Raw genomic sequence first — 27039 nt, forward strand, 5'->3', positions numbered from 1 at the left:
TCCTTGTTTCATATTCGTGGAAGCGTACTGACACATATATTAGAAAACCAGGGCTTGAGTTTTTCAGAGAGATTTTCCCAGAAATGAAAAAAGTATTTTTAAGATCTGAGGCTGTCAAACCAAAATACATTCAGGTTCATATTCCTTAAGCCAGCGAGTGGACAGATTATCCAGCTAAAGTTACCCTGATAACTTGTCACAGATATTCAGTGGAACACATCTCCTGCTAAATATTTGTGACAAGGCATGGCTAGTAAAATTGAAATGCAAGCTCTCTGAGATGGGCACCTACAGCGGGTCACACTTTCCAACCAATAAGGGACAATGTAGCAGTTTTCAACATTTGCTGAGGCAGAAATAACAGACTGATCACTGGCGCCTAGAACTGATAGCCAGCATGCCTAATGTGATGGCTATAACCGTTACAGGAATCATTCATTTATGTTAAATCAAAGTGTAAGCTCTCTAGGGCAGGAACATATAGCTAAACAAATCATAAGCTCTCAGATAAGCACCTACAGCTGAACAGTATGCACTTTGGTCCTGTGCATCTCAATTTTAGTGAACTGTTCAGCTGTAGGTGCTCACCCCAGAGAGCTTACACTTTGAATTAAATAATGGTGAGTCTGGGGGGAAAGTGAGAGCAGCAAAGGGGAAACAATTGCATACATTATGTTTGGCATGCCAGCATATATCATACCAAGGGCCACAAACCTCACTTTGCTTGTCAGCCCCACCGGTGGGGTGATGTATGTGGAAAGAGTGTGTGGGTGGTGTGTTATGTGCTGTGTGGGGGCGAATGGGGTGTGTGTGACTATGTATGACTAGTGGCATTCTTTCCCCTTCATACCCTTCATTTTCTCCCCATCTCCTCACCCCTATGTGTGTATGAGTGTGTGTGTGTGTGTGTGTGTGTGTGTGCTATTTCCAGTGTGAGAGTGTATAGCTACTTCTACTGCACAAGGCACAGCAATAGAATAACATTGGTCACCAGAAATGTGAATTAACTTTTACTCCACCTTAGATCCTGGAGTTATATTTTCAGCATTAAGAAAATGTCCATTCAACAGTCTGCCCTCTAACGTGCCTTCCTACATTGCTGACTATTGGCTAATATCTTCATTAACATGGGGACTGCATGTACCTGCACTAATCTTGGCATAGATTTTAATGTGTTTTAGCACAGATTTTTCTGTGCAAAATTTCTATTAAATACTAGTGTTAATACCCATATTAAGGTCAGTGTGCTTTATATCATTGGCCTCTTAAAGGGGGTAATTTTCAAAGGAGTTACGAGCGTAAATGTAACATAATATTGTAGCAATTTTCAAAAGCCATTTACTCACGTAAAGTGAACTTACTTGAGTAAATCCTATGGGCAATTCAATGGTATATATTGTAGCAATTTTCAAAAGTCCACTTACTCAAGTGAGGTTTTGAAAATTGCATTTACTCGCATAAAACCCAATTTTACTTGAGTAAATGCTTTTTTAAATCAGGCCTCTTAGTGTGTTAACACCAACAATCGGGTAGATTTTAAAAGGACTGTGCATGAATATAAGCTACTTCTGCTAATTTTGCACATGTTAACTCCTTTAAAAATATGCTTATAAGTGAGATCAAAAAATTGTTTCATATGGAACATAAGAACATAAGAACATAAGAAAATGCCATACTGGGTCAGACCAAGGGTCCATCAAGCCCAGCATCCTGTTTCCAACAGTGGCCAATCCAGGCCATAAGAACCTGGCAAGTACCCAAAAACTAAGTCTATTCCATGTAACCATTGCTAATGGCAGTGGCTATTCTCTAAGTGAACTTAATAGCAGGTAATGGACTTCTCCTCCAAGAACTTATCCAATCCTTTTTTAAACACAGCTATACTAACTGCACGAACCACATTCTCTGGCAACAAATTCCAGAGTTTAATTGTGCGTTGAGTAAAAAAGAACTTTCTCCGATTAGTTTTAAATGTGCCCCATGCTAACTTCATGGAGTGTCCCCTAGTCTTTCTACTATCCGAAAGAGTAAATAACCGATTCACATCTACCCGTTCTAGACCTCTCATGATTTTAAACACCTCTATCATATCCCCCCTCAGTCGTCTCTTCTCCAAGCTGAAAAGTCCTAACCTCTTTAGTCTTTCCTCATAGGGGAGTTGTTCCATTCCCCTTATCATTTTGGTAGCCCTTCTCTGTAGCTTCTCCATCGCAATTATATCTTTTTTGAGATGCGGCGACCAGAATTGTACACAGTATTCAAGGTGTGGTCTCACCATGGAGCGATACAGAGGCATTATGACATTTTCCGTTTTATTCATCATTCCTTTTCTAATAATTCCCAACATTCTGTTTGCTTTTTTGACTGCCACAGCACACTGAACCGACGATTTCAATGTGTTATCCACTATGACACCTAGATCTCTTTCTTGGGTTGTAGCACCTAATATGGAACCCAACATCGTGTAATTATAGCATGGGTTATTTTTCCCTATATGCATCACCTTGCACTTATCCACATTACACCGGTGTGATATGTATTTTATACAGGAACGTCGGTTTATAAAAACTAAAAATAAATAAATAAATTAAATTTCATCTGCCATTTGGATGCCCAATTTTCCAGTCTCACAAGGTCTTCCTGCAATTTATCACAATCTGCTTGTGATTTAACTACTCTGAACAATTTTGTGTCATCTGCAAATTTGATTATCTCACTCGTCGTATTTCTTTCCAGATCATTTATAAATATATTGAACAGTAAGGGTCCCAATACAGATCCCTGAGGCACTCCACTGTCCACTCCCTTCCACTGAGAAAATTGTCCATTTAATCCTACTCTCTGTTTCCTGACTTTTAGCCAGTTTGCAATCCATGAAAGGACATCGCCACCTATCCCATGACTTTTTACTTTTCCTAGAAGCCTCTCATGAGGAACTTTGTCAAACGCCTTCTGAAAATCCAAGTATACTATATCTACCGGTTCACCTTTATCCACATGTTTATTAACTCCTTCAAAAAAGTGAAGCAGATTTGTGAGGCAAGACTTGCCCTGGGTAAAGCCATGCTGACTTTGTTCCATTAAACCATGTCTTTCTATATGTTCTGTGATTTTGATGTTTACAACACTTTCCACTATTTTTCCTGGCACTGAAGTCAGGCTAACCGGTCTGTAGTTTCCCGGATCGCCCCGGAGCCCTTTTTAAATATTGGGGTTACATTTGCTATCCTCCAGTCTTCAGGTACAATGGATGATTTTAATGATAAGTTACAAATTTTTACTAATAGGTCTGAAATTTCATTTTTTAGTTCCTTCAGAACTCTGGGGTGTATACCATCCGGTCCAGGTGATTTACTCCAGGTGATTTACTCCATTTATTCCATAAAACATCACTATTAGCCTTCGTTTGATACAGTGTTTATATAATAGAGAAAGTATGCACTTTCATTGCATTACAAAATATTTGAGCATACTGAAACATAAGGGGTAGATTTTAAAAACATACGTGTGCACGTCCATGTGCGCACGCTACATGGCGCGCGCACATGGACACGCGATTTTATAACATGTGCGCGCATGTTATAAAATCCGGGGCAGCGCGAGCAAGGGGGGGGGGTAGACTAGTGCAATATTCGTGCAGCGATACATTGCAGCCTTCCCCAGTTCCCTCCCAGTCCGCTCCAATTAACGAGCAGACTGGGAGGGAACTTCCCTACCCCCTACCCTAACCTCCCTTCCCCTTCCCCTTTCCTACCCGCTTCCTATCCCTATCCTGGCTACCCCAATTATTTTTATTTTACCTTTTGCTCCTCAGAAGGAGCAGTAGCAAGTTGTGCGCGCCAGCACCCTGCCGGCGCGTGATTCCCTGGCACAGCGGCAAAATGGCCGCTATACCCGCCGCCTGCAGCCCCTCCCCGCCCCCAGGACCACCCTTTTGCCAAGGCCCGGCTCTTGTGCGCATAACAGGGGCTACGCGCACGGCCGGGCCCCTTCTAAAATGCGTGCGGCATGTGCAAAGCCTGGCCTTGCACGTAACCCCCAGATTTTTTGCGTGGGTTTTTAAAAAAAAAATTTGGTCGTCAGCGCGTATGTTAGGGGACGGATATGTGCATATTTTACAATGTACGCGGACCAGTAAGTGCAGATTATAAAATACTATAGTAGATCTCCATGTGCTCATCTGTGCGCATATATGGGGCCGCACAGCGTTGTTTGAAAGTTATTCTTTTTAAGATTCTTGCGCTCTAAAACTGAAAAATGCTAAAAAGAAGGGGCAAATCTGGAGCCTTCATTTCAAGGAAGTTCCTCAGCCATGACGAAAAGATGTTTTTTGTTTCTCCTTGTGGGGCTGAGGCCAGTGCCTGCTCTACTTATTTGTGACACGGGTCTTTTCAAATAACACATGAATCCTACCATGAGCCATTATCATTTCTATCCTGCGGGGGGTAAGGTTTGTGCTCCAGTGTAGCAAAGGGCAATTTAGTTTTAGCGCCGGCCTGAAACTGTACTTTGTAAATGAGCACCATGTGGCGCTGTCCAAGTGCACCACCACTTTGCCCTGTAAGACTTTTTTTTTTTTTTAAATTTAAGAAACCCATGTTCTCCATTAGAAAATTCGGAGACGTTGAATGGACTATATGGTACGAACACAGCACTTGCACATTAAGCCCCACTGACTGGCTTTTTCTTGAAAACATTTGTAGCATCGTCTTGTGTTAATGAACCGTATGCGCGTGTACTAGTTGGAGGAACAGGAGTCTGGCACACCACATTTGGACCCTCAAACTGCGCTCGCCAACACAGCCTCCCTGTTCAAAGGGCTCCAGATTTGTGCCATACTTCTGAGGCTTTTCCTTTCCAAGATGCACGCATATTTAGCCAGTCCTATTTTATGTTAAAAAGGCAGCCATCCCTGCCATTCCTCCCCAGTTCAATGTATTCTGGTCCTTAATCTCGACTAACTAAATCCCTACCATTTACCAAATTAAACTAATTGAAAGCATGTCCAAAAGTCACATCTGTAGGCTGACGTTTGTCCCTGCCTTTCACTGTGGGCTTGGGAAGCCGTTTCCCATTTCCATTGATCCCTAAATAATCATGCCTGTCAGGAAGCCACATCAGCCATTATCATTCTAATTTTGCTGCCTTTCTTGGTCCCTAATCTAATTTGCAATGATGCTTAAGCATTTTGCAAGGCCGCAGCACTTTCTTCAGAATTTCAACAACAGCATTACACCCCCAATTTACATTAATGAAGTGCACTTTTAATTAGGGGAGATGGTTATTGGAGGGTTTTTCAAGAGCAGTTCTGCTGATATGACAGACACTTGAACAACTGGGAAGACACACCTGACAAGAGACTGTTTGTGCAAACATCGTGATTTTATCTTATGTTCTTGCAGAAATCCTAAAACTTTAATATCTTCATTTTCAGCTCAGTCAACAGTGCGATGGGGATTACCAAAAAGACCCTCCTTTCTGCATCAACATTTATTTCAATTATTAATTTAAAAGAAACTGTTGGCTTAGAGGTCCATTTTCAAAGGGTTTTACTTTCCTAATTTTCGGCCAGATGTACTGAAGGATTTTTGCTATAATTTCTATGGGAGAAACTGTATAGTACATCTGGCCTAATGGAAGTCAGGCTTCTAAACTGGACCTTTTGAAACATTTACTAGGGTTGGGCAGCAGATGAAAATATTCAAATCTCAAGTTTTGTTCTGGTAACTCAAAATGTTCTTTCTTTTTATTGCATTTGGTTTTCGAAATAAAATAGGGAATTTCAATTCTTTTCAAACAAAAGCACATCTCTGCCAGTGCCAGATAGACTCCTGAAAAGTCTGCCCATTTCATGGGAAAGTTTTACACACTTTTTCTGTAGGGGCCTCAAATATTCAAGGCTTCTGTTTGGAAAATATAAATTTACATCTAGAGGTCAATTTTTAATGTTATATTCTGAGGGTAAATTTTCAATAGGGTGTATAATAGCCAAAGTATGTGCTTACAATTCAGCCTGCATAAAATGAGCCAATGCTTAAACACGAGCCATATGAAAGCATTGTGTTGGCTATTGCACTGTTAAAACTGCATGCATAAACTTACAAGATGTTGAACAATGGCATAAAGATGCATATTAGTGGCATGTCTACTATGTGCATGCTTTTTTAAAACTTAAATGTATGGGCATAGTTTCCAACCACAGCCCTAAATGCCTTCAACCCCCAAAATGCCTCTTTCCAACGTGGCTAAAAGTACTTGAATTGTGAAATTACACAAGCGAATGAAAATCCACTAAGGCTGATTCAGTGCTTCTATCTACATTACTGCCTATTCAATGTACATTCCTCCACCCCACCTCCCAAATTCCTACCAAAATACTGGGTAAGGAAACCATAGACTTAGAAAGTATCACCAGACGCCATCAGCAAATAATGATGCCTCATAAGGGCAATTTTTAAACTGCTTCAAAATCCGCGGGTACTTTTTACCTGAGGACTCTGCGCCAGTGTTCAAAGGAAACGTTTGCCCATACTTGCACTTTGAAAATTGCCTAAGGAAAAAGTTCCCATAGAGGTATGCACTGCCTTTTTTCTGTAGCTAATTCTACGCACGTAGTTTCTCCCCCAACTGAACGCCTCAGGAATGCCTTCCAAATTGGAACTCTTCTGGCTAAGCCTACTACCTCTTCTCTCCTTGCCAGAAACTCCCATACAACCCAAGGATTCAGTGTACAACTTGACCAGAACCTTACAATGGAAAACCACATCTCAAAGGTGGTAAAGTCCTCCTTCATGCATCTGCACCAGATTCTCCAACTGTGAAACTACTTTAGAAACACAATCTTATTACCGTGATACGTAAAAGTATCTTGTTCCATATTTTGGAACATATATTAGTCACCAGCTGCATTGACTATTGTAATTCTCTGTTTATTGGTATCTCACAATATACACTTAAACACCTTCAACTTTTATGGAGTATGGCTGCTAGATGTTTCGTAAGAACCAAAGCAACTGGCCATATAAGGCCAATCTTGTGTCAGTTTCACTGGCTCTCAGTCGAAAGCAGGATAGCATTCAAAATGTTTGCTTTGTCTTCAAATGCATGAATCACAGTTGCCTCCTGGATATTCTATTCTCCTACACGCTTACAAGGGAACTCTGATCCTCCCAAATTGTCCTCCTATCTAATCCTCTTCTGGCTTTAGCCAGATTGACTTGCACAAGAGTTTGTGCATTCATTTGCTATGCCCCCAAAATATGGAACAAGATACTATTACCTCTACGCCTTGAGATCTCTTAACGTCACCTTCCAGAAGAAAATAAAACCTTGGCTATTAGGCCAGGCCTTCCCCTAGATTCCATGGCAGAAATCTTCCCTTCTACTACCTGACTGCCAGAACATCCTGATCATGAGCCCATTTGTGCTCTACCTGCAAGCTTGTGTTGATTCTAATCTGTGATACAACTGTAATTGCAATTATTTTAATTATAATTTTGATTGTAATTCATTTTGAGACTAGCTTAGGAAAAGGTGGAATATCAAATGTTGATAAAAATAATTAAAAATACGCACATTATGGAACTACGTGCATACTTTTCCTTGCATACAGGGTGGACAATTATCAGACCGGCAATTTTTGAGCATAAAATGCTTTGTACCCATGGAGATCCATTTGAAAATTACCCTCTATATCTTTATATGACTAATATGTCTTGTCCCTTATTATTTTTTTTTTTTTTTTGGGGGGGCGGGGGTTCAATTCTGACAAATTCAAATATCTGAAAAAAAGTGATATGAATATATTTGTATAATCCCACAAAAAATGGGCACATAAAGGGGCAGATCTTAAAACATACTTGGAGTGGATCAGACAGAAAAGAAAAAAGATGAACATGAAAGATCAATGTCAGAAACAGGACGGGAATAAAGTTAAGATGATAGGAAGAGAGAGGAGTAACAGAAAATGGAATGGATACCGTGGAAGTTGGGAGAAGATGGATAAGACAAAGGCAGAAAAGAGACTTGGACCAATGAGTCTAGAAACATTAAATGCCCAGAAAACAAAGGTAGTGTCTTGGGAGGGTTCAATAGCATTTTTGGGTCAAGCACATTGCGTAGAGGACTCAGGATCAGAGGCATGGAGGGGTGTAGAAAACTAGAAAGGGACCTTAACATTTGAAACCCTCACTCTAAGTCCCCTCTGACTGCTCTAAATGGGGACTTACTCTGTAGGTATATTTCAATGAACAAAACTTGTATTTTCTGGTAATACCAGCAGTCAGAGTAGGTAACAGAGTGAAAATCACTGATTTTCATCAGGGCATATAGGCTTCTACAGCTAGGCTGAGGTGTTACAGAAAAATATAGAAAGGGTTAAACATATTGAGGTAGATATTCAGGAATAAATGTTGATGTAAGTTAGCCGGATAAAATGTATCTGCCTAACTTACCTGGGATATTCAGCAGCACAACTATGCCACTGAATATGCCCATATTAGGCAATACTTAGCCGGATAAGTTATATCCAAATAAATTAAATCTACTCTATAGCAGATCTAACTTATCTGATTAGTTTAACAGCACATGTCCATATTATCCCCATCCTAATCCTCCCACTGCTTGTCCACTAGATATCCAGCTAACTACTTAGCTGGATAATTGGTTTATTCAGCTAAGTGATACACACGCATTGAAGGTAGCTGGTTATTCAGCAGCTGCTGCTTAGCTGGATAAATCACTACTTGTCCAGCTAAGTAGTCCAGAATATAGACCTCAGTAAGGGCTTGATTTTAAAAAGCATTTACTTGAGTAAAATTGGGTTTTACTTGAGCAAATACACTTTACTCGAGTAAATGGCTTTTGAATATTGCTACAGTTATATGCTACATTTACATTTTATTTATTTGTTTTTTATATACTGACATTCTATATGGCATATCACATCGGTTTACATATTAACTCATTGAATAATATGACAACGGTGTCTTATTATTCTTACATAGTAACACATGCATAATTTCCAAAGGAGTTTACATGCATAACGCCTTGGAAATTACCTCCTAAGTCTTTAACTTGCTGTTTAAACTTTCCTCTTGGTTAGGAGAAGTTAGTTGCAAAATACATTTTGCTATCCATGGATAAAGGTAGGGGGGTGGTTTAGATAGGGCCGGGGGGGGTGAGTTAGGTAGGGGAAGGGAGGGGAAGGTGAGGGGAGGGCGAAAGAAAGTTCCCTCCGAGGCCGCTCCGATTTCGGAGTGGCCTCGGAGGGAACGGAGGCAGGCTGCGCGGCTCGGCGCGCGCCGGCTGCCCAAAATCGGCAGCCTTGCGCTCGCCGATCCAGGATTTTATAAGATACGTGCGACTACACGCGTATCTTATAAAATCCAGCGTACTTTTGTTGGCGCCTGGTGCGCCAACAAAAGTACGCGATCGCGCTTTTTTTAAAAATCTACCCCTTGGTGAATAAAGTTCCTCTTGATCTCTTTTTCCCTCAAAAGACTATTTATCACAGTCTCAGTACCACAGATACCACTCAAACACTTCAGCACACATTCATGGGCACCTGCTAGTTCTTTGCAGAACAGGGGACTCTGCACAGTTCAGAATCCAGTTCCCACCACTCCTATCCCAGCAAAAGCCAGGCACATCCTGCGGTGTACCTGATTCTCATTCTTCTGATGCTCTCCAAAGCAAAATCAAATCCACCTCTGTGGGACCTCCTGACTCTCCTACACCTCTTGGAACTCTGGACCAGTCCCTGTGTTGACTCCCTTTGAGAAGAAACACTGCCTGAGGCCCTTTCCCTTGATAGGAAATCCCTGCAGAGCACTCTTAATTGAAAGGCCAATTTTGGACAGCCTCATTCCGTGGATGAGTTCCCTCCAACTTCCCCTCCAAATGCTCAACCACTCCTTTTATACTGGGTGAACTACTCCCTCTATGGGACCTGACTCCCCATTCTGCTTAAGTGGAATCTTCCCATATAGAACATCAACCCCTCTTCCAATTCACTCAGTGTAAATGCATCTTGTGATGTCTACTAGAATGGATGCCATCTAGTGGCCATTTAGAATACAACACCCTCCAATTGTAATTAGCAAAACAGGTAGCTTCTGCTATCCTACAGTATTTTACATTTATCAACAATTTTCTTAATTTAACTTAGTACCCAAGTGGAGGCCAAGCAGTCTCCCCCCAGCCAGAATCCTTTCCAAGAGTTACTTGGTGACGAAAACAGGCTCCTTGTTGGGAGACCAATCACATTTTGTTTGTTTTTTTTACTCTTCCAGGGGGTTTTTGATGTTAACTTTGGAACATCATATTGTGTGCATATGTTTGTCATAACATTTATATGACAATATTAATAAATTTAAAGTAAAAAAAATACTGTACAAAGACAATAATTTAGAGATTCCAAATTCCAGGTTATGTTCTTCTTGAATCCCTAGAAATAAAAGAAAAAGAGTTACAGAGAGAGAGAGAGAGAGTAGTTTTAAAGAAAATTAACCAGGATTATATTTTGTTTAAAAGCTATTTATCTCTTTACTGAAATATATCTTTTTTAAAGAAAGGATTGTCAGAAGGTTATTCATTCTAAAGTGAAGCCTGGGAGTGACAGATGCAAAAGAATTCCGCAAACCCTTACCTGTTAATTGTCCTTCCTCAGAGAAACGACCCTGAAAGAAACAGAGACCTTTTTTTGTGTAAAAAAACTGATTGGTTAATGTGAACAATGTTATAATTTGTTAAAAAAAAACAAAACCTGGCTTGTGTTTTTGTGGATTAATATTTTTTCTGCCAGTTATAGTAAAAGATGTCTAAAAAGAAAAAAAATCAATAGTTTTTTATGGCTGGTTTCATGTGCAGATTTTTCAAAATTCTGCTGCAATTATGTGACAAATATGCAAAATTCTGCAAAAAGATCAACACCTCAATTACATAAAAAAATCAATTTTTATTGAAAACCATTTACATATTTAAACTATATTTAAATGCAAACTTTATTAATCAAATTGCACATAGGTAAGTTACAAATGTTTAACTGTGAAATATCATTTTTGTTTTGAATTGAAATACAGTGTCGCCATCCTTTTTATAGTTTCTTGAGAAAGTCCTTGTCTTTCTGAGTATACAAGCTTATGTATGTTAAATATGCCCTCAGTATCAGCAGTTTGTCATACTGTTAATTACACAGAAAAATGCGTGCACATATACTGTATTTGGCACATGGCAATGGACATTAAAAGGGGTTGCATTAACACAAGTTTGAGGTAGATATTGAAAGAAAACTGACTAGGTAAGTTAAATGAATATAACTTGTTCAGCTATGCTGCTGAATATCCTTGTTTGCTGCTATTTAACCGGATAAGTGTAAATTGCTACAATATGTGCCTTTGACTTGTCAATAGGTTTTACCCATGTTAAGTGCACTTTATGCAGCTTAATGGGTTTTAGAAAATTACTACGATGGTATGTTACATTTACATTTTCCTTTGAACATTACCTCCTAAGGGGTAGATTTTCAGACGAGCGCGAACAGCCTACTTTTGTTTGCGCTCCAGGCGCAAACAAAAGTACGCTGGATTTTAGTAGATACGCGCGTAGTCGCGCGTATCGGCTAAAATCCTGGATCGGCGCGCGCAAGGCTATCGATTTCGTATAGCCTGCGCGCGCCGAGCCGCGCAGCCTACCCCCGTTCCCTCCTAGGCCGCTCCGAAATCGGAGCGGCCTAGAAGGGAACTTTCCTTTGCCCTCCCCTCACCTTCCCCTCCCTTCCCCTACCTAACCCACCCGCCCGGCCCTGTCTAAACCCCCATCCTACCTTTGTCGGGGGATTTACGCCTCCCGGAGGGAGGCGTAAATCCCCGCGCGCCAGCAGGCCTCCTGCGCGCCGGGCCGCGACCTGGGGGCGGGTACGGAGGGCGCGGCCACGCCCCCGGGCCGTAGCCACGCCCCGTACCCGCCCCCAAAACGCTGCCGACACGCCCCCGCAACGCCGCGCGCTCCGGCCCCGCCCCCGACACGCCTCCCGACACGCCCACTCCGAAAACCCCGGGACTTACGCGAGTCCCGGGGCTCTGCGCGCGCCGGGAGGCCTATGTAAAATAGGCTTCCCGGCGCGCAGGGCCCTGCTCGCGTAAATCCGCCCGGTTTTGGGCGGATTTACGCGAGCAGGGCTCTGAAAATCCGCCCCTAAGTGTGTTGTTTTCTTCCCCTAACTTAAACTTGCCTTCAGGAACACCTATGATAAGGAGGTAAATGTACGCACGTTGTAGTACAATGTATGTACTTTGAGGATGTTCCATTTTCAAAAAATAAATTTATGTGGGTAAAAAACATTTTAGCAGCAGAAATTGGCTTTCAAAGTTGCCCTTTATATTTTTAATGCTTAAACTATTGAACGACATACATTGGTTTCTTATGCATATCAAACAATATATATAATAATAGTTAACAACCATCTGATATTTTATTTTCTCCATTCCCCTCTCAAACCCTCCACCTTAGATTCATTTGCAAAGCTGTAGGTTAACTTTTCCAAGGGAACCTCAGGACATGCAACTATTATGTCAGCATTTACACATACTAAGCCAAGAGCAGGCATCAAAATCCCAACTAATTATTTTATCAAATATACTCTTAGCAAAGTTTAACACATTTGCATTTTACCTCTTTCTCTCAGTCTTCAAAGGAAACTATGACAGTTTGGATTTATCCATTAAAAAGTATACACTGCAGATGGGTGGGATTGCCAGATGCAGGTAAGGTCCCTTATCTAATGTAGGCCCTCAGGGGAGAGTAAAGCTATTGTACCATCCTCCTCAGGTAAATCAGAGAACTGCCACCAAGGGAAGGGAAAAGCTGTAACAGAAGAAGTGAATGTTGCGTTTTGCAAATCGCGGGTCCCTGCTGCAAGCCGCACTCCTCACCTGACATACGGGCCGATACAGTAAAAATCGCGCACAGGCACAGGCCACTCTCCTGAGCATGCGATTCAGTAAATTAATTTCTTTAAATTAGGGCCCGCGGTAAAAAGAGGCACTAGGGACACTAGCATGTCCCTAGTGCCTCTTTTTGGACAGGAGCGACGGCTGTCAGTGAGTTTGACAGCCGACACTCAATTTTGCCGGCGTCGGGGGTCCGGGAGCGACCTCCTGCACTCGGGCCATATGACATAGTGAGGGCAAAGGTAGCGCCGGCGCCATTTTGAATATTGGCAATATGGCCCGAGTGCAGGAGGTCGCTCCCGGACCCTCGCTGGACGTTTGGCAAGTCTTGTGGGGGTCAGGAGGCCCCCCCAAGCTGGCCAAAAGTCCCTGGGGGTCCAGCGGGGGTCCGGGAGCGATCTCCTGCACTCGTGACGTCGGGTGAATGGAACCAAAATGGCGCCGGCGCTACCTTTGCCCTGTCATATGGTAAGGGCAAAGGGCCACCGGCTCCATTTCTATTAACGCAGCCATGGCCCGAGAGCGGGAGATCACGCCGGGACCCCCCCACTGGACCCCAGGTAATTTAAAACATTTTGGGGGGGTTCGGGAGGGTGGGGGATTTGTTTTAAAGGGTCGGGGTGGGTTTTAGGGTTGTTTTGGTGTGCCGGTTTTCCCGCCCTCCCCCCCTCCCCCGATTTACGATTTTTTGACGATAAATCGGGGGAATTGCTATTGTATCGCGGCTCTAACGATTTTTGACGGTTTAAAATATATCTGATGATTGTTTTAAATAGTGTGTATGGTTGAAGTGTCACTCTGTTAAGCATGGGTTAATGTTATTGATATTAGAAATTAGAGTTAACACTTTATAATGAATTCTGTATTGTACAGGAAGCTAGTGCAGTGCTATCAGCGAGGGGTGATATAGTCAAATTTCCTTGCCCCTAGTAAGAATCTGAAATGGTTTTAATGGTCCTGAGGGTAGGCCTAGTAATAGTGAGTTGCAGTTTGAGAATATTAGTGCTTGTAAAACAGTGCGGAAGTCTTGAATTGTTAGAAATAGTTTCAGCTGATGTAGTATTTTTAGCTTGGAGTAACCTATTTTAATTAATTTGCTTATTTACTTTTTCATTGTAAAGTTCTCATTGAGCTGTATTCCTAGGTCCCATACTTGATCCGAGGGAGTAATGTTAAAGATTCCCAGGTCTAAGGGTGGCGGTTTGATTATTGTGGTATTTCTCTGTAGCCACACAATTTCAGTTGTTTTGGGGTTTAGTGTTAGTTTCAATTGAGACATTTTATGTTGTAATGCCTTCATGTATGTTGACAGTCGGTGCAGTTTTTTCAAGTGTTTTGTTGAAGGGGATGTAGAATTGAATGTCATTTGCATATAGGAAGAAGTTGATTGCTAGATTTGCTAGTGCAGTACAAAGAGGCAGTATATAAATTCCGTAGATTGGTGTTCCTGCCATTGCTTTTCAGATTTTCTCAGGGTCTGTTTAGTGTTTCTTAGTTCGTCACTACACCAAGATTTCTTTTGTTTAGCTGTATTGCCTTCATTCTGGAACATTATTTTCTGGATTGGACTTAAGGTATCAGCTATTTCATTGATTTTATCCCAGGTGTCAAAAGATGAGGAGGTATTATCGTAATCGAAATCACTTATTTTATTTTTAATTGTTTCTTCAAGTAATTTTGGTTCTATCTTTTTTCTGTAGGTGAAAGGTTGATTAATACATGAGATTGTTTGCTGAGTGTTGAGGAGGGTTATTTCTGCATGTATTAGTTGGTGATCAGACCAGGGCAATATGTTGTGTGAGATGTTGATTATGCAGCTATTCTGATTGGCGAAAATTAGATCAAGGATGTGTCCTGCTTTGAGTGGGATGTTTTACAAATTGTGATCAACCCATTGCTTTCATAGTATCTAGAAAGATTTTACATGTTGTAATTTTAGGTATGATGTCTATATGTAGGTTAAAGTCTCCAACAATTAGGGTTGAATCAGGAGCAAGAAACGCTTTAGTTAAAATTTCGATTAGTGGTGAGCAGTCTTTTCGGAGTGTTCCAGGTGGACAATAAACCAAACCAATATTTCGTTGTGTTGATTTTAATATTGCCACTATGAAGGGAGGGTTAATTTCTACTTTATAGGGTTTAAGTTTAATCTCTTTTTTACAGATTATTAATAGATAGGGATGTGAATCGTTTTTTGACGATTTAAAATATTGTCCGATATATTTTAAATCGTAAAAAATCGTTAGAGGCGCGATACAATAGGAATTCCCCCGATTTATCATCAAAAATCGTAAATCGGGGGAGGGGGGAGGGGAAGGGGGAGGGCGGGAAAACCGGCACACTAAAACAACCCTAAAACCCACCCCGACCCTTTAAAATAAGTCCCCCACCCTCCCGAACCCCCCCAAAATGTTTTAAATTACCTGGGGTCCAGTGGGGGGGTCCCGGTGTGATCTTCCACTCTCGGGCCATGGCTGCGTTAATAGAAATGGCGCCGGCGCTACCTTTGCCCTGTCATATGACAGGGCAAAGGTAGCACCGGTGCCATTTTGGTTCCTGTCCCCCGACGGCAGGAGCGTAGGAGATCGCTCCCGGACCCCCGCTGGACCCCCAGGGACTTTTGGCCAGCTTGGGGGGGGCCTCCTGACCCCCACAAGACTTGCCAAAGGTCCAGTGGGGGTCCGGGAGCGACCTTCTGCACTCGTTGCCGTATTGCAAAATGGCGCCGGCCGTATGGCTGTATTGCCGTATTGCATACAGCCGGCGCCATTTTGCAATACGGCCATACGGCCGGCGCCATTTTGCAATACGGCAACGAGTGCAGGAGGTCGCTCCCGGACCCCCGCTGGACTTTTGGCAAGTCTTGTGGGGGTCAGGAGGCCCCCCCAAGCTGGCCAAAAGTCCCTGGGGGTCCAGTGGGGGTCCGGGAGAGATCTCCTGCGCTCGTGACGTCGGGGGACAGGAACCAAAATGGCGCCGGCGCCATTTCTATTAACGCAGCCGTGGCCCGAGAGTGGAAGATCACACTGGGACCCCCCCCCCCCACTGGACCCCAGGTAATTTAAAACATTTTGGGGGGGTTCAGGAGGGTGGGGGATTTATTTTAAAGGGTCGGGGTGGGTTTTAGGGTTGTTTTAGTGTGCCGGTTTTCCCGCCCTCCCCCCATTTACAATTTAAACGATTTTAAAAAAAACAAAACCGCGACGATCAGATTCCCTCCCCCCCAGCCAAAATCGATCGTTAAGACGATCGATCACACTATTCACATCTCTATTAATAGACCCCCACCTTTACATTTGTATCTGGGGAAGTGAAAGATATCATAGTTAGGGTGATCAATTTGATTTAAGAGAACATTATCATCTTTCAATCGTGTTTCGGTAATGCAGAAGATAGTGGGATTTATTTCCTCTAGCAGATCATTTATCAGTGGGATTTTCTTTGACAGCAATTGAACATTTAGTAAAAGGAAAGGGAACATTAGGCAGAGAGATTACAGGAGAGTTGTTACTTATCTTGGGATAGATCAGATTTTCGCTCTTTCTTTGTTTGAGTTTTGAAGCTCTCTGAAGATTTCCATGACTTCCTTGTCCTGAGATGGTTTCAATAAGATAGGCTGGCACCATTCTATGAACTGTTTGGAAAGGGCTGTATTCCAAATTTATTTATTTCAGATGTCACTTCAGGTACGCATGAAGGGACACACAAAGGGAGAAACTCCCTTGTGCTCACGTCTGCTGGTACAAGCACCTCCGGCATTGCAGCCGCTCCAAAGAGGACATTGGTGATGGTGGTGGGCGGGCCAGAGGAGGGACCATCTTCCTAGTCCCAGCATCTACCTGTGCCCCTTCCTCATTCCATCAGGTGGGAGAGGTGCCTTCAGCACACTCTCTGTGCTGCCCTTAGGTGCTGGTTGCTGCGGTCACAGCATCCTGGAAGGCTGCTCTCACCTCTAGCAGTGTTGCAGCCACTCTGAAGAGGATGCCGGTGATGGTACTGGTGGGCGGATGTTGGGCGGTGGGTGGGCCGGGGGAGAGACCTACTTCCTGGCACCGGCGTCCACCAGTGCCCCTTCCTCATTCTGTCAGGGGGGAGGGGCGCCTTCAGCACGCTCTCCATGCTGCCCCCCCATTGCTGGTTGCTGTGGTTGCAGTGGCCCGGCATGTCGCTCTCACCTCTAGCAGCAATCCAGATGTTCCGAAGAGGACGCCGGCGATGGTGGTGGTGGGTGGGTATCAGGCGGTGGGCAGGCTGGAGGAGGAACCATCTTCCTGGCACTGGTGTCTACCTGTGCCCCTTCCTTGTTCCGTTGGCCTGGCAGGCTGCTTTCACCTCTAGCGGTGTTGCTGCCACTCTGAACAGGACGCCGGTGAGCGGTGATGGTGGTGGTTGAAGAGTTTTTGACCCATATTTTGGAAATGTTTGGCTATGGGTAATGGTGCAAGGCATATGGACAAGGAAACCAGTTTCCACTGTGATCATTGTTTTGATGCTGTTCTTGATTTTTGTAATATTGGACCAGATGCTGTTATTTCTAAGCTGCAGTAAAGATTTTATTTTGAATACCATTTTTGGCATCCTTGCTCTTATACCGGTGACTGTGCCAGGGGCACTGGAGATCAATTTTTCCACCCCCTCATCCGGACTCAGACCTGGACCCGTGGCACCCCTGAATGGTGTTTGCAGCAGAAGACAGGGGCCAGCTACTCATGCCCCTCTTTCTAGCCCAGAGCATTCCCCCTAGCCACAAAAGGGTCCCAAGGCAGGGAAAACACCGCACCAGAAATGTAAGTATATTCTTTTCTCAACTTTAAAGCAATGGGGAAAATAAAAAGACATTAGAACATGACCCTTAGCTCTTTAATAAACATTTCCTCTCTTTTTCTGGGACTTTGGTTTGCAATTTGTGTGGCCTGCGTTTCCTGTTCTGCTTATGGGTTAAATGTACTCCATTACAACATTGCATATTTATTGGGGAATGTTGGTTAGGGGTGATGGTGGCGAGTTCTCCCTTGGAGTCTGCCACTTTCAATAATTTGAAATGCTACAGAAGGGGGGGGGGGGGGGGGGAAGCAGGCGGAAGAGATCCTGAAGAACTTTGGCAAAAAGGGTGTCAGTAAAAATATACTTAGGAAGTTGGCAACCCTGCCACATTCCTTGAAACTCTGCCACCTGCCTTCGCCCTTCTTCGGCATCTGTATTTGTCCATTGGGATACTGTGTGTGTGTGTGTGTGTGTGTGTGGGGGGGGGGGTATGTGAATGGCAGAATGATGTATTTGTGGCATAATCTCTCCTGCTCATGTCTGCCCCCAACCCTCCAATACAACTCTTGCTCTCTTCTGTCCCCTTTCTCCCACCTCTCTTCGACTACCCATCCTCTCACTCATAATTCTATTCCCTAATTTCAACCTGATCCCTCCCTTGACCTGGAACCTTCTCTTCTGCTAGCAGGGATTGGGGATCCTGCAAGCACAGCAGATTTCTTCTACACTGTCAGGCCGATAGAGTAAAAAATGCGGCAGCGCGCGCACAGGACACTCTCCTGTGCGCGTGATACAGTAAAAAAAATTATTTAAATTAGGCCCGGCGGTAAAAAGAGGCGCTAGGGACACTAGCGCGTCCCTAGCGCCTCTTTTCAGACAGGAGCAGCGGCTGTCAGCGGGTTTGACAGTGGACACTCGATTTTGCCGGTGTCGGTTCTCGAGCCCGCTGACAGCCACGGGTTCGGAAACCGGACGCCGGCAAAATTGAGCGTCCGGTTTTCAACCTGTGAACCGCGGGCCTATTTCTTTTTTTTTTTTTTTTTTTTTTTACTTTTTTAAACTTTCGGGTCCTCCGACTTAATATCGCCATGATATTAAGTCGGAGGGCGCACAGAAAAGTAGTTTTTAGTGCTTTTCTGTGCACTTTCCCGGTGCCCGATGAAATTAGCGCCTACCTTTGGGTAGGCGCTAATTTCTGAAAGTAAAATGTGCGGCTTGGCCGCACATTTTACTTACTGAATTGCACGGGAATACCTAATAGGGCCATCAACACGCATTTGCTATTAGGTTCAGGGGGGTTGGACGCACGTTTTGGACGCGCTATTACCCCTTACTGAATAAGGGGTAAAGCTAGCGCATCCAAAACGCGTGTCCAAATGCCGGCTAACAGTGCGCTCCATGCCGCCATGCGAGACTTGCTGTTTTGCTGGCAGGAACTGGGGACCCCAACAGCACTGCTCGCTTCTCCCACCGGAAATCACAGGTTTCCAAAATGCATGTGGGGGGAAAAAAAGAAGTGTAAACCCTGCTCCCCAGTCTGATTTGACCATGGGCAGGGAAGAGTTTGGCAGGCCAGAAACAATTTGCTCTCAGGGCCAAATATGGCCACTAGGCCATAGTTTGGGGATCCCTGGCTTACAAAAAAGGAGGTGACATATAGGGAGTTGTGAACACAGTTCTAGTGATTTAAAAAAAATATATATATATCAAACATGCAGATTGTTTTAGAAGAAAATGTGCCTGAATTCTTTCAAGTACAATAGACTGGAAAGGTGAATTTCATTCGAAATTAAATGATGCAGGTGGACCTTGGGGAATCTCTCCTGTTGAAAAGATGAAAGTTAGTTATTACATAATTTAAGTGTACATGCTATTAATTAGAATTGTGCAAAGTGTCTGTGGGATGAGTTTAATGTACTTGAGTATGACTGATTGTAATTTAATGCAACCCATGTCTGCTCTGTACGGTGCTGCAGTCTTCTGCTGGGACTATTCTATGATTGAGCAGTTGTCTGATTAGCTGACTATTCTTCCCATTTGCCCAGAGGGTAGTTATGAACAACCCTCCTATTCAGGACACTGAAAGAGAAAATTGCAATTTGGATCAGATTTAATATTGTACCTGCACCATGGGTATTTTACTTGTTGCAGTGAAACCTAGAAAACTGCCTAAGATACTGCATGGCAATACCATATTTTGTGCATTGGTCTAAACTGAAACCACATTAAACATCAAGCAATTTATTTATTTTAAAAAGATTTCTAAACTGTCTTCCCAGCCCACACTGGGAGCGCCAAAGGTGGTGGACATCAAAGTAAAAAAAATTCAAAATCAATTAATTCATAAAGTCAACAATTAGTACAAAATATACCATCCAGAATTAAAATTTAAAACAAAATAAAACTAGAAGAAAATACACCAGAAATTGGTGTACAACAGAAGAAAACAGTAAAAAACAATTTCTAAAAACAAATACTGAATAAACAATGCCATCTGACCAAATCAGGAAGCCAATGTACTGAAGTGCGCAGAATGGCACAGGGACCACTTTGCGCACTAAAGGGTAGATTTTAAAAGCATTGCTCATACAAAAACAGCCCCATACATGCATATGTGGGCTACATGTGAGAATGCGAATTTTAAGAGGCCTGGAAGTATACGCATCAAGAATAAGGAGGCAGAAAAGGGGGTATTCAAGACTTACGCGTATAACCCCTGAATTTTGCAAGGTTGACCATGGCAATATGTGCCATGTTACTTGTGTAACTACAGGTCCTGATGAGACATAAGTCTGGAGATTTGGGGCCAGAGGGATCTTGAATATTAGGGGAGAGAGAGAGAGCGAGACAATCTGATACTCTTTATATATCCCACTGTAAGAGGGGCACTTTCAACTTAGGGTATGTTGTTTTTTTTTTGGGGGGGGGGGGGGGGGCGGTGTTACATTGGTCTGCCTAAGCACAATGGTCTGTAGACTCTTGTAACTTTGCTGCCCCAAAAATCCCATCCTGAGTTGAAAGTGCCCCTCTTACAGTGGGATATATAGAGTGTCAGTCTCTCTCTCTCTCTCTCTTTCTCTCTCTCTTCCCCCTTGTGGTAATGCACGTAAAGGCTCCAACACATGCACACACCTTTTAAAATTTACTTGTAAGGGCCGAATTTTAAAAGCATTATTTGCACTAAAAGGCACATATGAGTGTGTGAGCGAAGCAGATTTAAAAAGCTGCTAATTAGGGGGGGGGGGGTGATGTCATGGGCTACGACGGAATCCTGAACCTGTTGCTCAGTCTGGATGTTTACTTAATTCATTGAAATCAGCTATTAAAAGGAGCAATCAAAGCCTGATGTTTTATTGTTTCCATAGCTGCTGTATGGCGATGAGAGAAAAAAGCAGCTGAAGTCAAAACTTATTTTGCGGCAGCCGGGACTTCAAGCCAGTGGATGGCAGGCCCAAAAACAGTGTGGGAGCGTTCTCCCTCATACTCGAAGAAGGAGGGTGAGCAAGATCTGGCAACTACCGCAGAGAGGAAGAGCTCGACCCAGGAGGAGATGAGAACATAGTTTAAAGATCCTAAACGAGACATTATTTCTACTAAAAAGGAGATGTTGGAGGCGATAAATGACTTGAGAGGAGAAATGAATGGCATTGGGGCCCAGGTGGATGAGATTGAATAGCGCCAGGAAGAACAAGTCATGCAAGTTGAAAAATCGCAAAAAGCTGTTTTGGATTTGAAAGAAGGGAAAGAGGGTTTCTACATTAAAGTAGTGGATTTGGAGGATCGAGCACGCAGAAATAATCTGCATATCAGAGGAGTGCCTGAAGTGCAGGAGTATATGGACTGTGTAGAGGTGGTGAGACAAATGTGCAGTGCATTGCTGGCTGGTGCAAGAGAGATAGAGGTGGAGGAGCCTGTGATCCAGATTGACCAGGCTCATCGTTTGGGAGATCCTAAGCACCAGAATCTCCCTAGAGATATAATTCTGGGCTTCAGTGAATTCCAGCTCAAAGAAAAAGTAATGGCGACTGCACAAGCCGGTGGGGCTTTTCAGTAGGACATAAAATTGAGTTCTTTGTGAACTTATCAGCTACCACGCTTGCTAGACACTGGGAAATGAAGGAGATAATGGAGGTATTGCAGCGTGGCAACGTGAAATACAAATAGCTGTTTCCATTTGGCATTCTGTTTATTGTTGAAAGGGGAGACCTACACTACAGAGTGAAATCACTGGATGAAGCAAGAGAGGCATTGAGAAGATGGGATTAATTCAACCACCAGAAGTTCGCACGATGCAGGATGGAACAACACCGGGTCTAGGGACTCCAACACGGAACCGCAAGATTTTTGCAAAATGGCAATGGATTCCATTAAAAAAAGGGAAAAATGCAACTATGGAAAACCCAGATTGAATAACCAGAGGACACAGTGTGGCAGTGTGCGGTCTTCATGGTCTGCAATATGGTGGCATTTGGGAGCTACTAATTCCTCCCTTATCAGGAAGATATATAGGTAGTGGCAAAAACTGGAGGTGGGTTTAGAGGTGGTTATGGATTGATATAGCATTCATATTTTCTTATTTTGAAATGTTATTGTTGGCATGTTAAGAGATTCTTTTATGCTGTAAGGGACAACAGTGGTTTTGGGTGATACCTGGGCAGTAGTTACTCTCCCCAGAACAATCTTTGCTGGGGGTGGTTGGAGCAAAGAAATGGAGGGTTTTTGTGGAATGGGTGGAAATGGGGAGGGGAAGGGAATGGGGGTGTTGGGGAGAATTGGAGAGTAGTGGGGTGAGGGGTGGGAATATATAGAGGGTTTGGGTCAGTCAGTGCTATACTTCATAATAGTTCCAACAGTACATGATGGAAAGCATTAAATTACTTTCTTATAAAGTTAAGGGGTGAAATTCCTATTAAAGAGGAACCTACTGTTTAAAGAAGGGTCTTGATTGCGGGTGGATATTATCCTTTTACAGGAGACTCACTTCTGGAAGTGGGTCGAGAAAGTTTAGGGACATAAAGATTTTGAGCATGTGTTACTTCAAGTGGAGTGGGGGGAAATGGGGTGGAGTGGGGATTCTAATACAGAAAACATTGAAAGCTGTCCTGGGTGAATATTACAAAGATAGGGAGGGCAGATACTTGATTGTTAATGTTCCACTAGGGGGAACAGTAATTACGATTTCAAACTTGTATGCCCCAAATACTGAACAAGGCATTTCTATGATAAGGTGGCTGAGCACATATGCTTGCTAAAGGTCCTCTTTGGTAATGAAACCAGAATTAGACTCCTCAGCATCCTTGGGGGTGGGACATAAGAAGCAGAGGAACAAATTATTGCATATGTTAAAATTGCTGAATCTCATTGATGTATGGAGAACACATAATAATAACACTAGAGATTTTATTTATTTAGTGATTTTTGTATACCGGCATTCATGTTGATACATATCACGTCAGTTTACAACCTAAATCAAATGTTAGTTACTACATTTGCATATAAAATTCACATGGGACCTATTCCCGTATTGATTACTGTTTGGTAGAAAACTCTTTGATGGGGAGGTGAAAGGAGCAGGAATTGAGTATCAAACTTGGTCAGATTATGCTCTGGTGTGGGTACACCTGGGAGGGTATCCCTGCAGGATAAACACAATCTATGGAGACTTAACAATGCGCTTATACCCGATGAGACAATTGCTAGAAAAGTGGAGGTAGCACTAAATGAATATTTAGAGGATAATCAAAATGGGGAGGTTTGACCAACTATGGTGTAGTATGGTTTGAAAGCAGTTATTCGAGGTAAGCTAATATCATGGGTATCCTGGGAAACGAAAGAGAGGGGGAGGAAAGTGGAGGAGTTACTGGTCTGGATCCAACACTTGAATCACAATGTAAGAAGACTGGTTCACAGAGGGTTTGGCAACAATTGGACAGGGCAAGAGGGGATCTGGAGAGTTATCAGGTTGAATCTATATCTTATAAACTCATGTTGTTAAAACAAGAGCATTTTGAATGTAATAATAAGTCCTCTAGACTGCTAGCGAGGAACTTAAAAAAGAAAATGGCACAGACACAAATTACGAGCATTAGAAATCAAGGGCAGTTGGTATATGCTTCTGGGATGGTAAGGTAGTGCTTTTGGCAATTCTTTCAGGAGCTTTATTCAGCTGATGGCTCCATAAAAAAGGAGGACATTCATGGGTATCTGGCGGGGGTCCAGCTTCCAACTCTCAACCTTGTACAACATCAGATGTTGGAGGGGGACATTTCTAGGTTAGAGGTGATGCAGGCTATTAAATCATTCAAAATAGATAAAACCCCAGGTCTAGACGGATTTATGGTTAGTTTTTACAAAAAATTCAGAGATATTCTGGCATGTCTATTAAGTGAGTTGTTTAATGCTTTATTGGAAGTGGATGATTTAGCTCCATCTATGAAAGAAGCTGGTTTTGTGGTGTTGCCTAAAGAGGGGAAAGATACAACTAATTGTAGATCATATAGGCCCATATCACTTTTGAATATAGATATAAAGCTGTTAGTGAAAATCTTAGCTACCAAGTTAGCTAGTGTGATCCCTGGGCTAGTACATGCTGATCAGTTGGGGTTTATTCCAGGTAGGCATACAGCGGATAACAAAAAGATAGAATTCCAGCAGTTTTGTTGACTATCAATGCCGAAAAGACATTCAATAGGGTGCACTGGGACTATCTGTGGGCGGTTATGCAGAAAGTAGGGTTGTAGGATAATTACTGCAGATGGGTGAGACAACTTTATAATACAGCTATGGTGAGGCTGCATGCAAATGGCGGATATTCTGATTCGCTCATTTTGGGAAGAGGGACAAGGCAGGGTTGCCCACTGTCCCCATTGCTTTTTGCCTTTGCTATGGAACCTTTTTTTATCAAATATTAGAAGTTCTCAGGCCCTTATGGGAATTCAGGTGGGATCTCAGGAGTATCAGATACGCTTTATGCGGACGATGTGATGTTTACGCTGACTAGACCTGCAGAGTCATTACAGGTTCTAATGCTGGAAATAGATAAGTATGGAAGAGTTTCAGGTTTCAAGTTAAACCATACTAAGCCAAGCTAGCCAAAAGTTCCTTTTGGGTGCAACGAGGGTCCCGGAGCGAACGCGCGGGGAATCACATGACGCCGACGTCACGTGCTCCTCGCAAAGGAGTTCAGAAATGGCGTCCTGACTGCCCGCTGGACCTCCAGGGAGTTTTGGTAAGTCTTGGTGGGGGGGGGGGGGGGGGGGATTAAGGAGGGTGAGGGGTTTAAATTTTTATTTGCACGTATGGACATAGACTCAACTTATGGAATTCTCCATATGTCCATATTGACCGAAATTGACCCCCCCTTTCGACTTATGGACTTATGAACATAAACTTTTGCTCTGCACATCCCTATCAATTAGGTAGCAATTCCCTTTCAAGTGGACAGCTCAAGCCATTCTGTACTTAGGCATATTTCTTTCAATACACAGACATCAATTGCTGGGGTTAAATTATGGGTCCTTATTGAAAAAAATATATAGGGAACTGATGCTCTGGAATAATGAACCCATCTCATGGTTAGGCAGAGTTGCGGTATTGAAAATGAATGCATTAGCTCATTTTTCATTTTTGTTTCAGACACTCCCCATTGAGGTGCCAAAGGCGATGCTTAATCAAATTCAGAAGAAATTCTTGAGTTTCATTTGGAGGCATAGATCTCCAAGGGTTAGTCGTCATATTTTATACTGGTCTAAGGGAGTAGGGGATTTGGTATATCTCACATGGAAAAATATTATGCAGCATTTCAACTGTGAGCTTTTGTGGAATGGCAACAGAGGAGTTGTCAAGTAATGGGTGAACATAGAGCAAGAATTGGTGCATGGGGCATCTTTGAGTGTATATCCCTGGGTAGAGTAAAAAGTTTGGATGCTGGGAGTGATTTATAACCCTCATGTTAAGATATATTTTAAGGATATGGGACAGATACGCTCAACAATGGTTATCTTGAGGGAAGTTCTCACCTTTAACTCTATTCACTATAATAGAGGATTTGAGCCAGGGGTACAAGGAGGGATTTATCAGAAATGGGAACATTTGGGGCTAGCTGGTCTCCACTGGCATGGTGGTAAATTTTGAAAACTTGAAGGAAAGTTTTGTATCACTAATGCAGATTTGTATGCATTTTTTTCAAGTTTGTCATTACCTTCTTCATAATGTTGGGCAAACTCATCTAGTGAATAGGGCTACAAGAATGGAAATGCTATGTTCAAAGAATAATAGTTTAAAGGGCTTGACATCCAAGGTGAATAAGATGCTGCTCCGTAAACCTGAGACTAAATTACGATATGAACTGGGTTGGGAAATAGACTTACAAATAGAATTAAACATTAAGAAGTGGGAAGATAGGGGCTCAGTGGTAAAAACATCCCTATCTGTGCACTTAATAGAGAACACCCTGAAGTTGTACTATAGATGGTATCTTATCTTACCCTTCATAGGTTACATAAAATATATAATAATGTGTCAGGTTACTGCTGGAGGGGAGTGGGAAGGAGGGCATAATGGGACATATTTGGAGGGGGTGTGGAGTAATAGCACTGTTTTGGAAGAAGGTTCAAAGGTTTGTTCAGTCTCTAACAGGGAGGCAATTAAGATGGGATCCTATAATATTTTTATTCATTTCATATGAAATGAATCAGCTGACTTCTCAAGCACTTGTTGCGGCTCGATGTACCATTGCAGTTAACTGGAAGAAAAAGGATGCTCTGATCTTAGCTCAAGGGTGTTGAAGGTTGGAAATGGTACACAAGATGGAGTAGCTCAAGGCAATTAGAAAGAATAGGCTGAGTAAAGTTTGGGACATTTGGAATTCTTATGAACTATTGGTGATCCAACATGAAGGAGGGGGTGGGGAATGTGGGTGTAATATGGAAAAAATGGAAAGATTTTTTTATAGACATCAACATTGTACGCGATATATACGAGGGACATGGCATAACCCTCAGTTGTATTCAATGTGGAGCTGTTGAGATTATTTATATTGTTCTTGTTTTGGCTTTTCAATAAAATATAAATGAAAAAAAAAAGTTGCTAATTATGTGTGTCTATGTGCGTGCACAAGCTAAAGAAAAGGGGGTGGAAAAGGGGCATGGAATGGCTCCAGGGTGGGGCCAACAGTTACACGTGGAAATCCATATTTTAAACCGGAGGCTGCAGATTGGGGAGGCTTGTTAGCCGTGTACATTTACTGCTGTCCCTGATGAGCTGTAAATCTGCAGAAATCACTGTTTAGGCCTAACACAACAGGGTGAGAGGGGGTCTGGGTCAA

The sequence above is a fragment of the Rhinatrema bivittatum genome, chromosome 1, assembly GCF_901001135.1.
Source record: "Rhinatrema bivittatum chromosome 1, aRhiBiv1.1, whole genome shotgun sequence".
NCBI classification, from domain to species: domain Eukaryota; kingdom Metazoa; phylum Chordata; class Amphibia; order Gymnophiona; family Rhinatrematidae; genus Rhinatrema; species Rhinatrema bivittatum.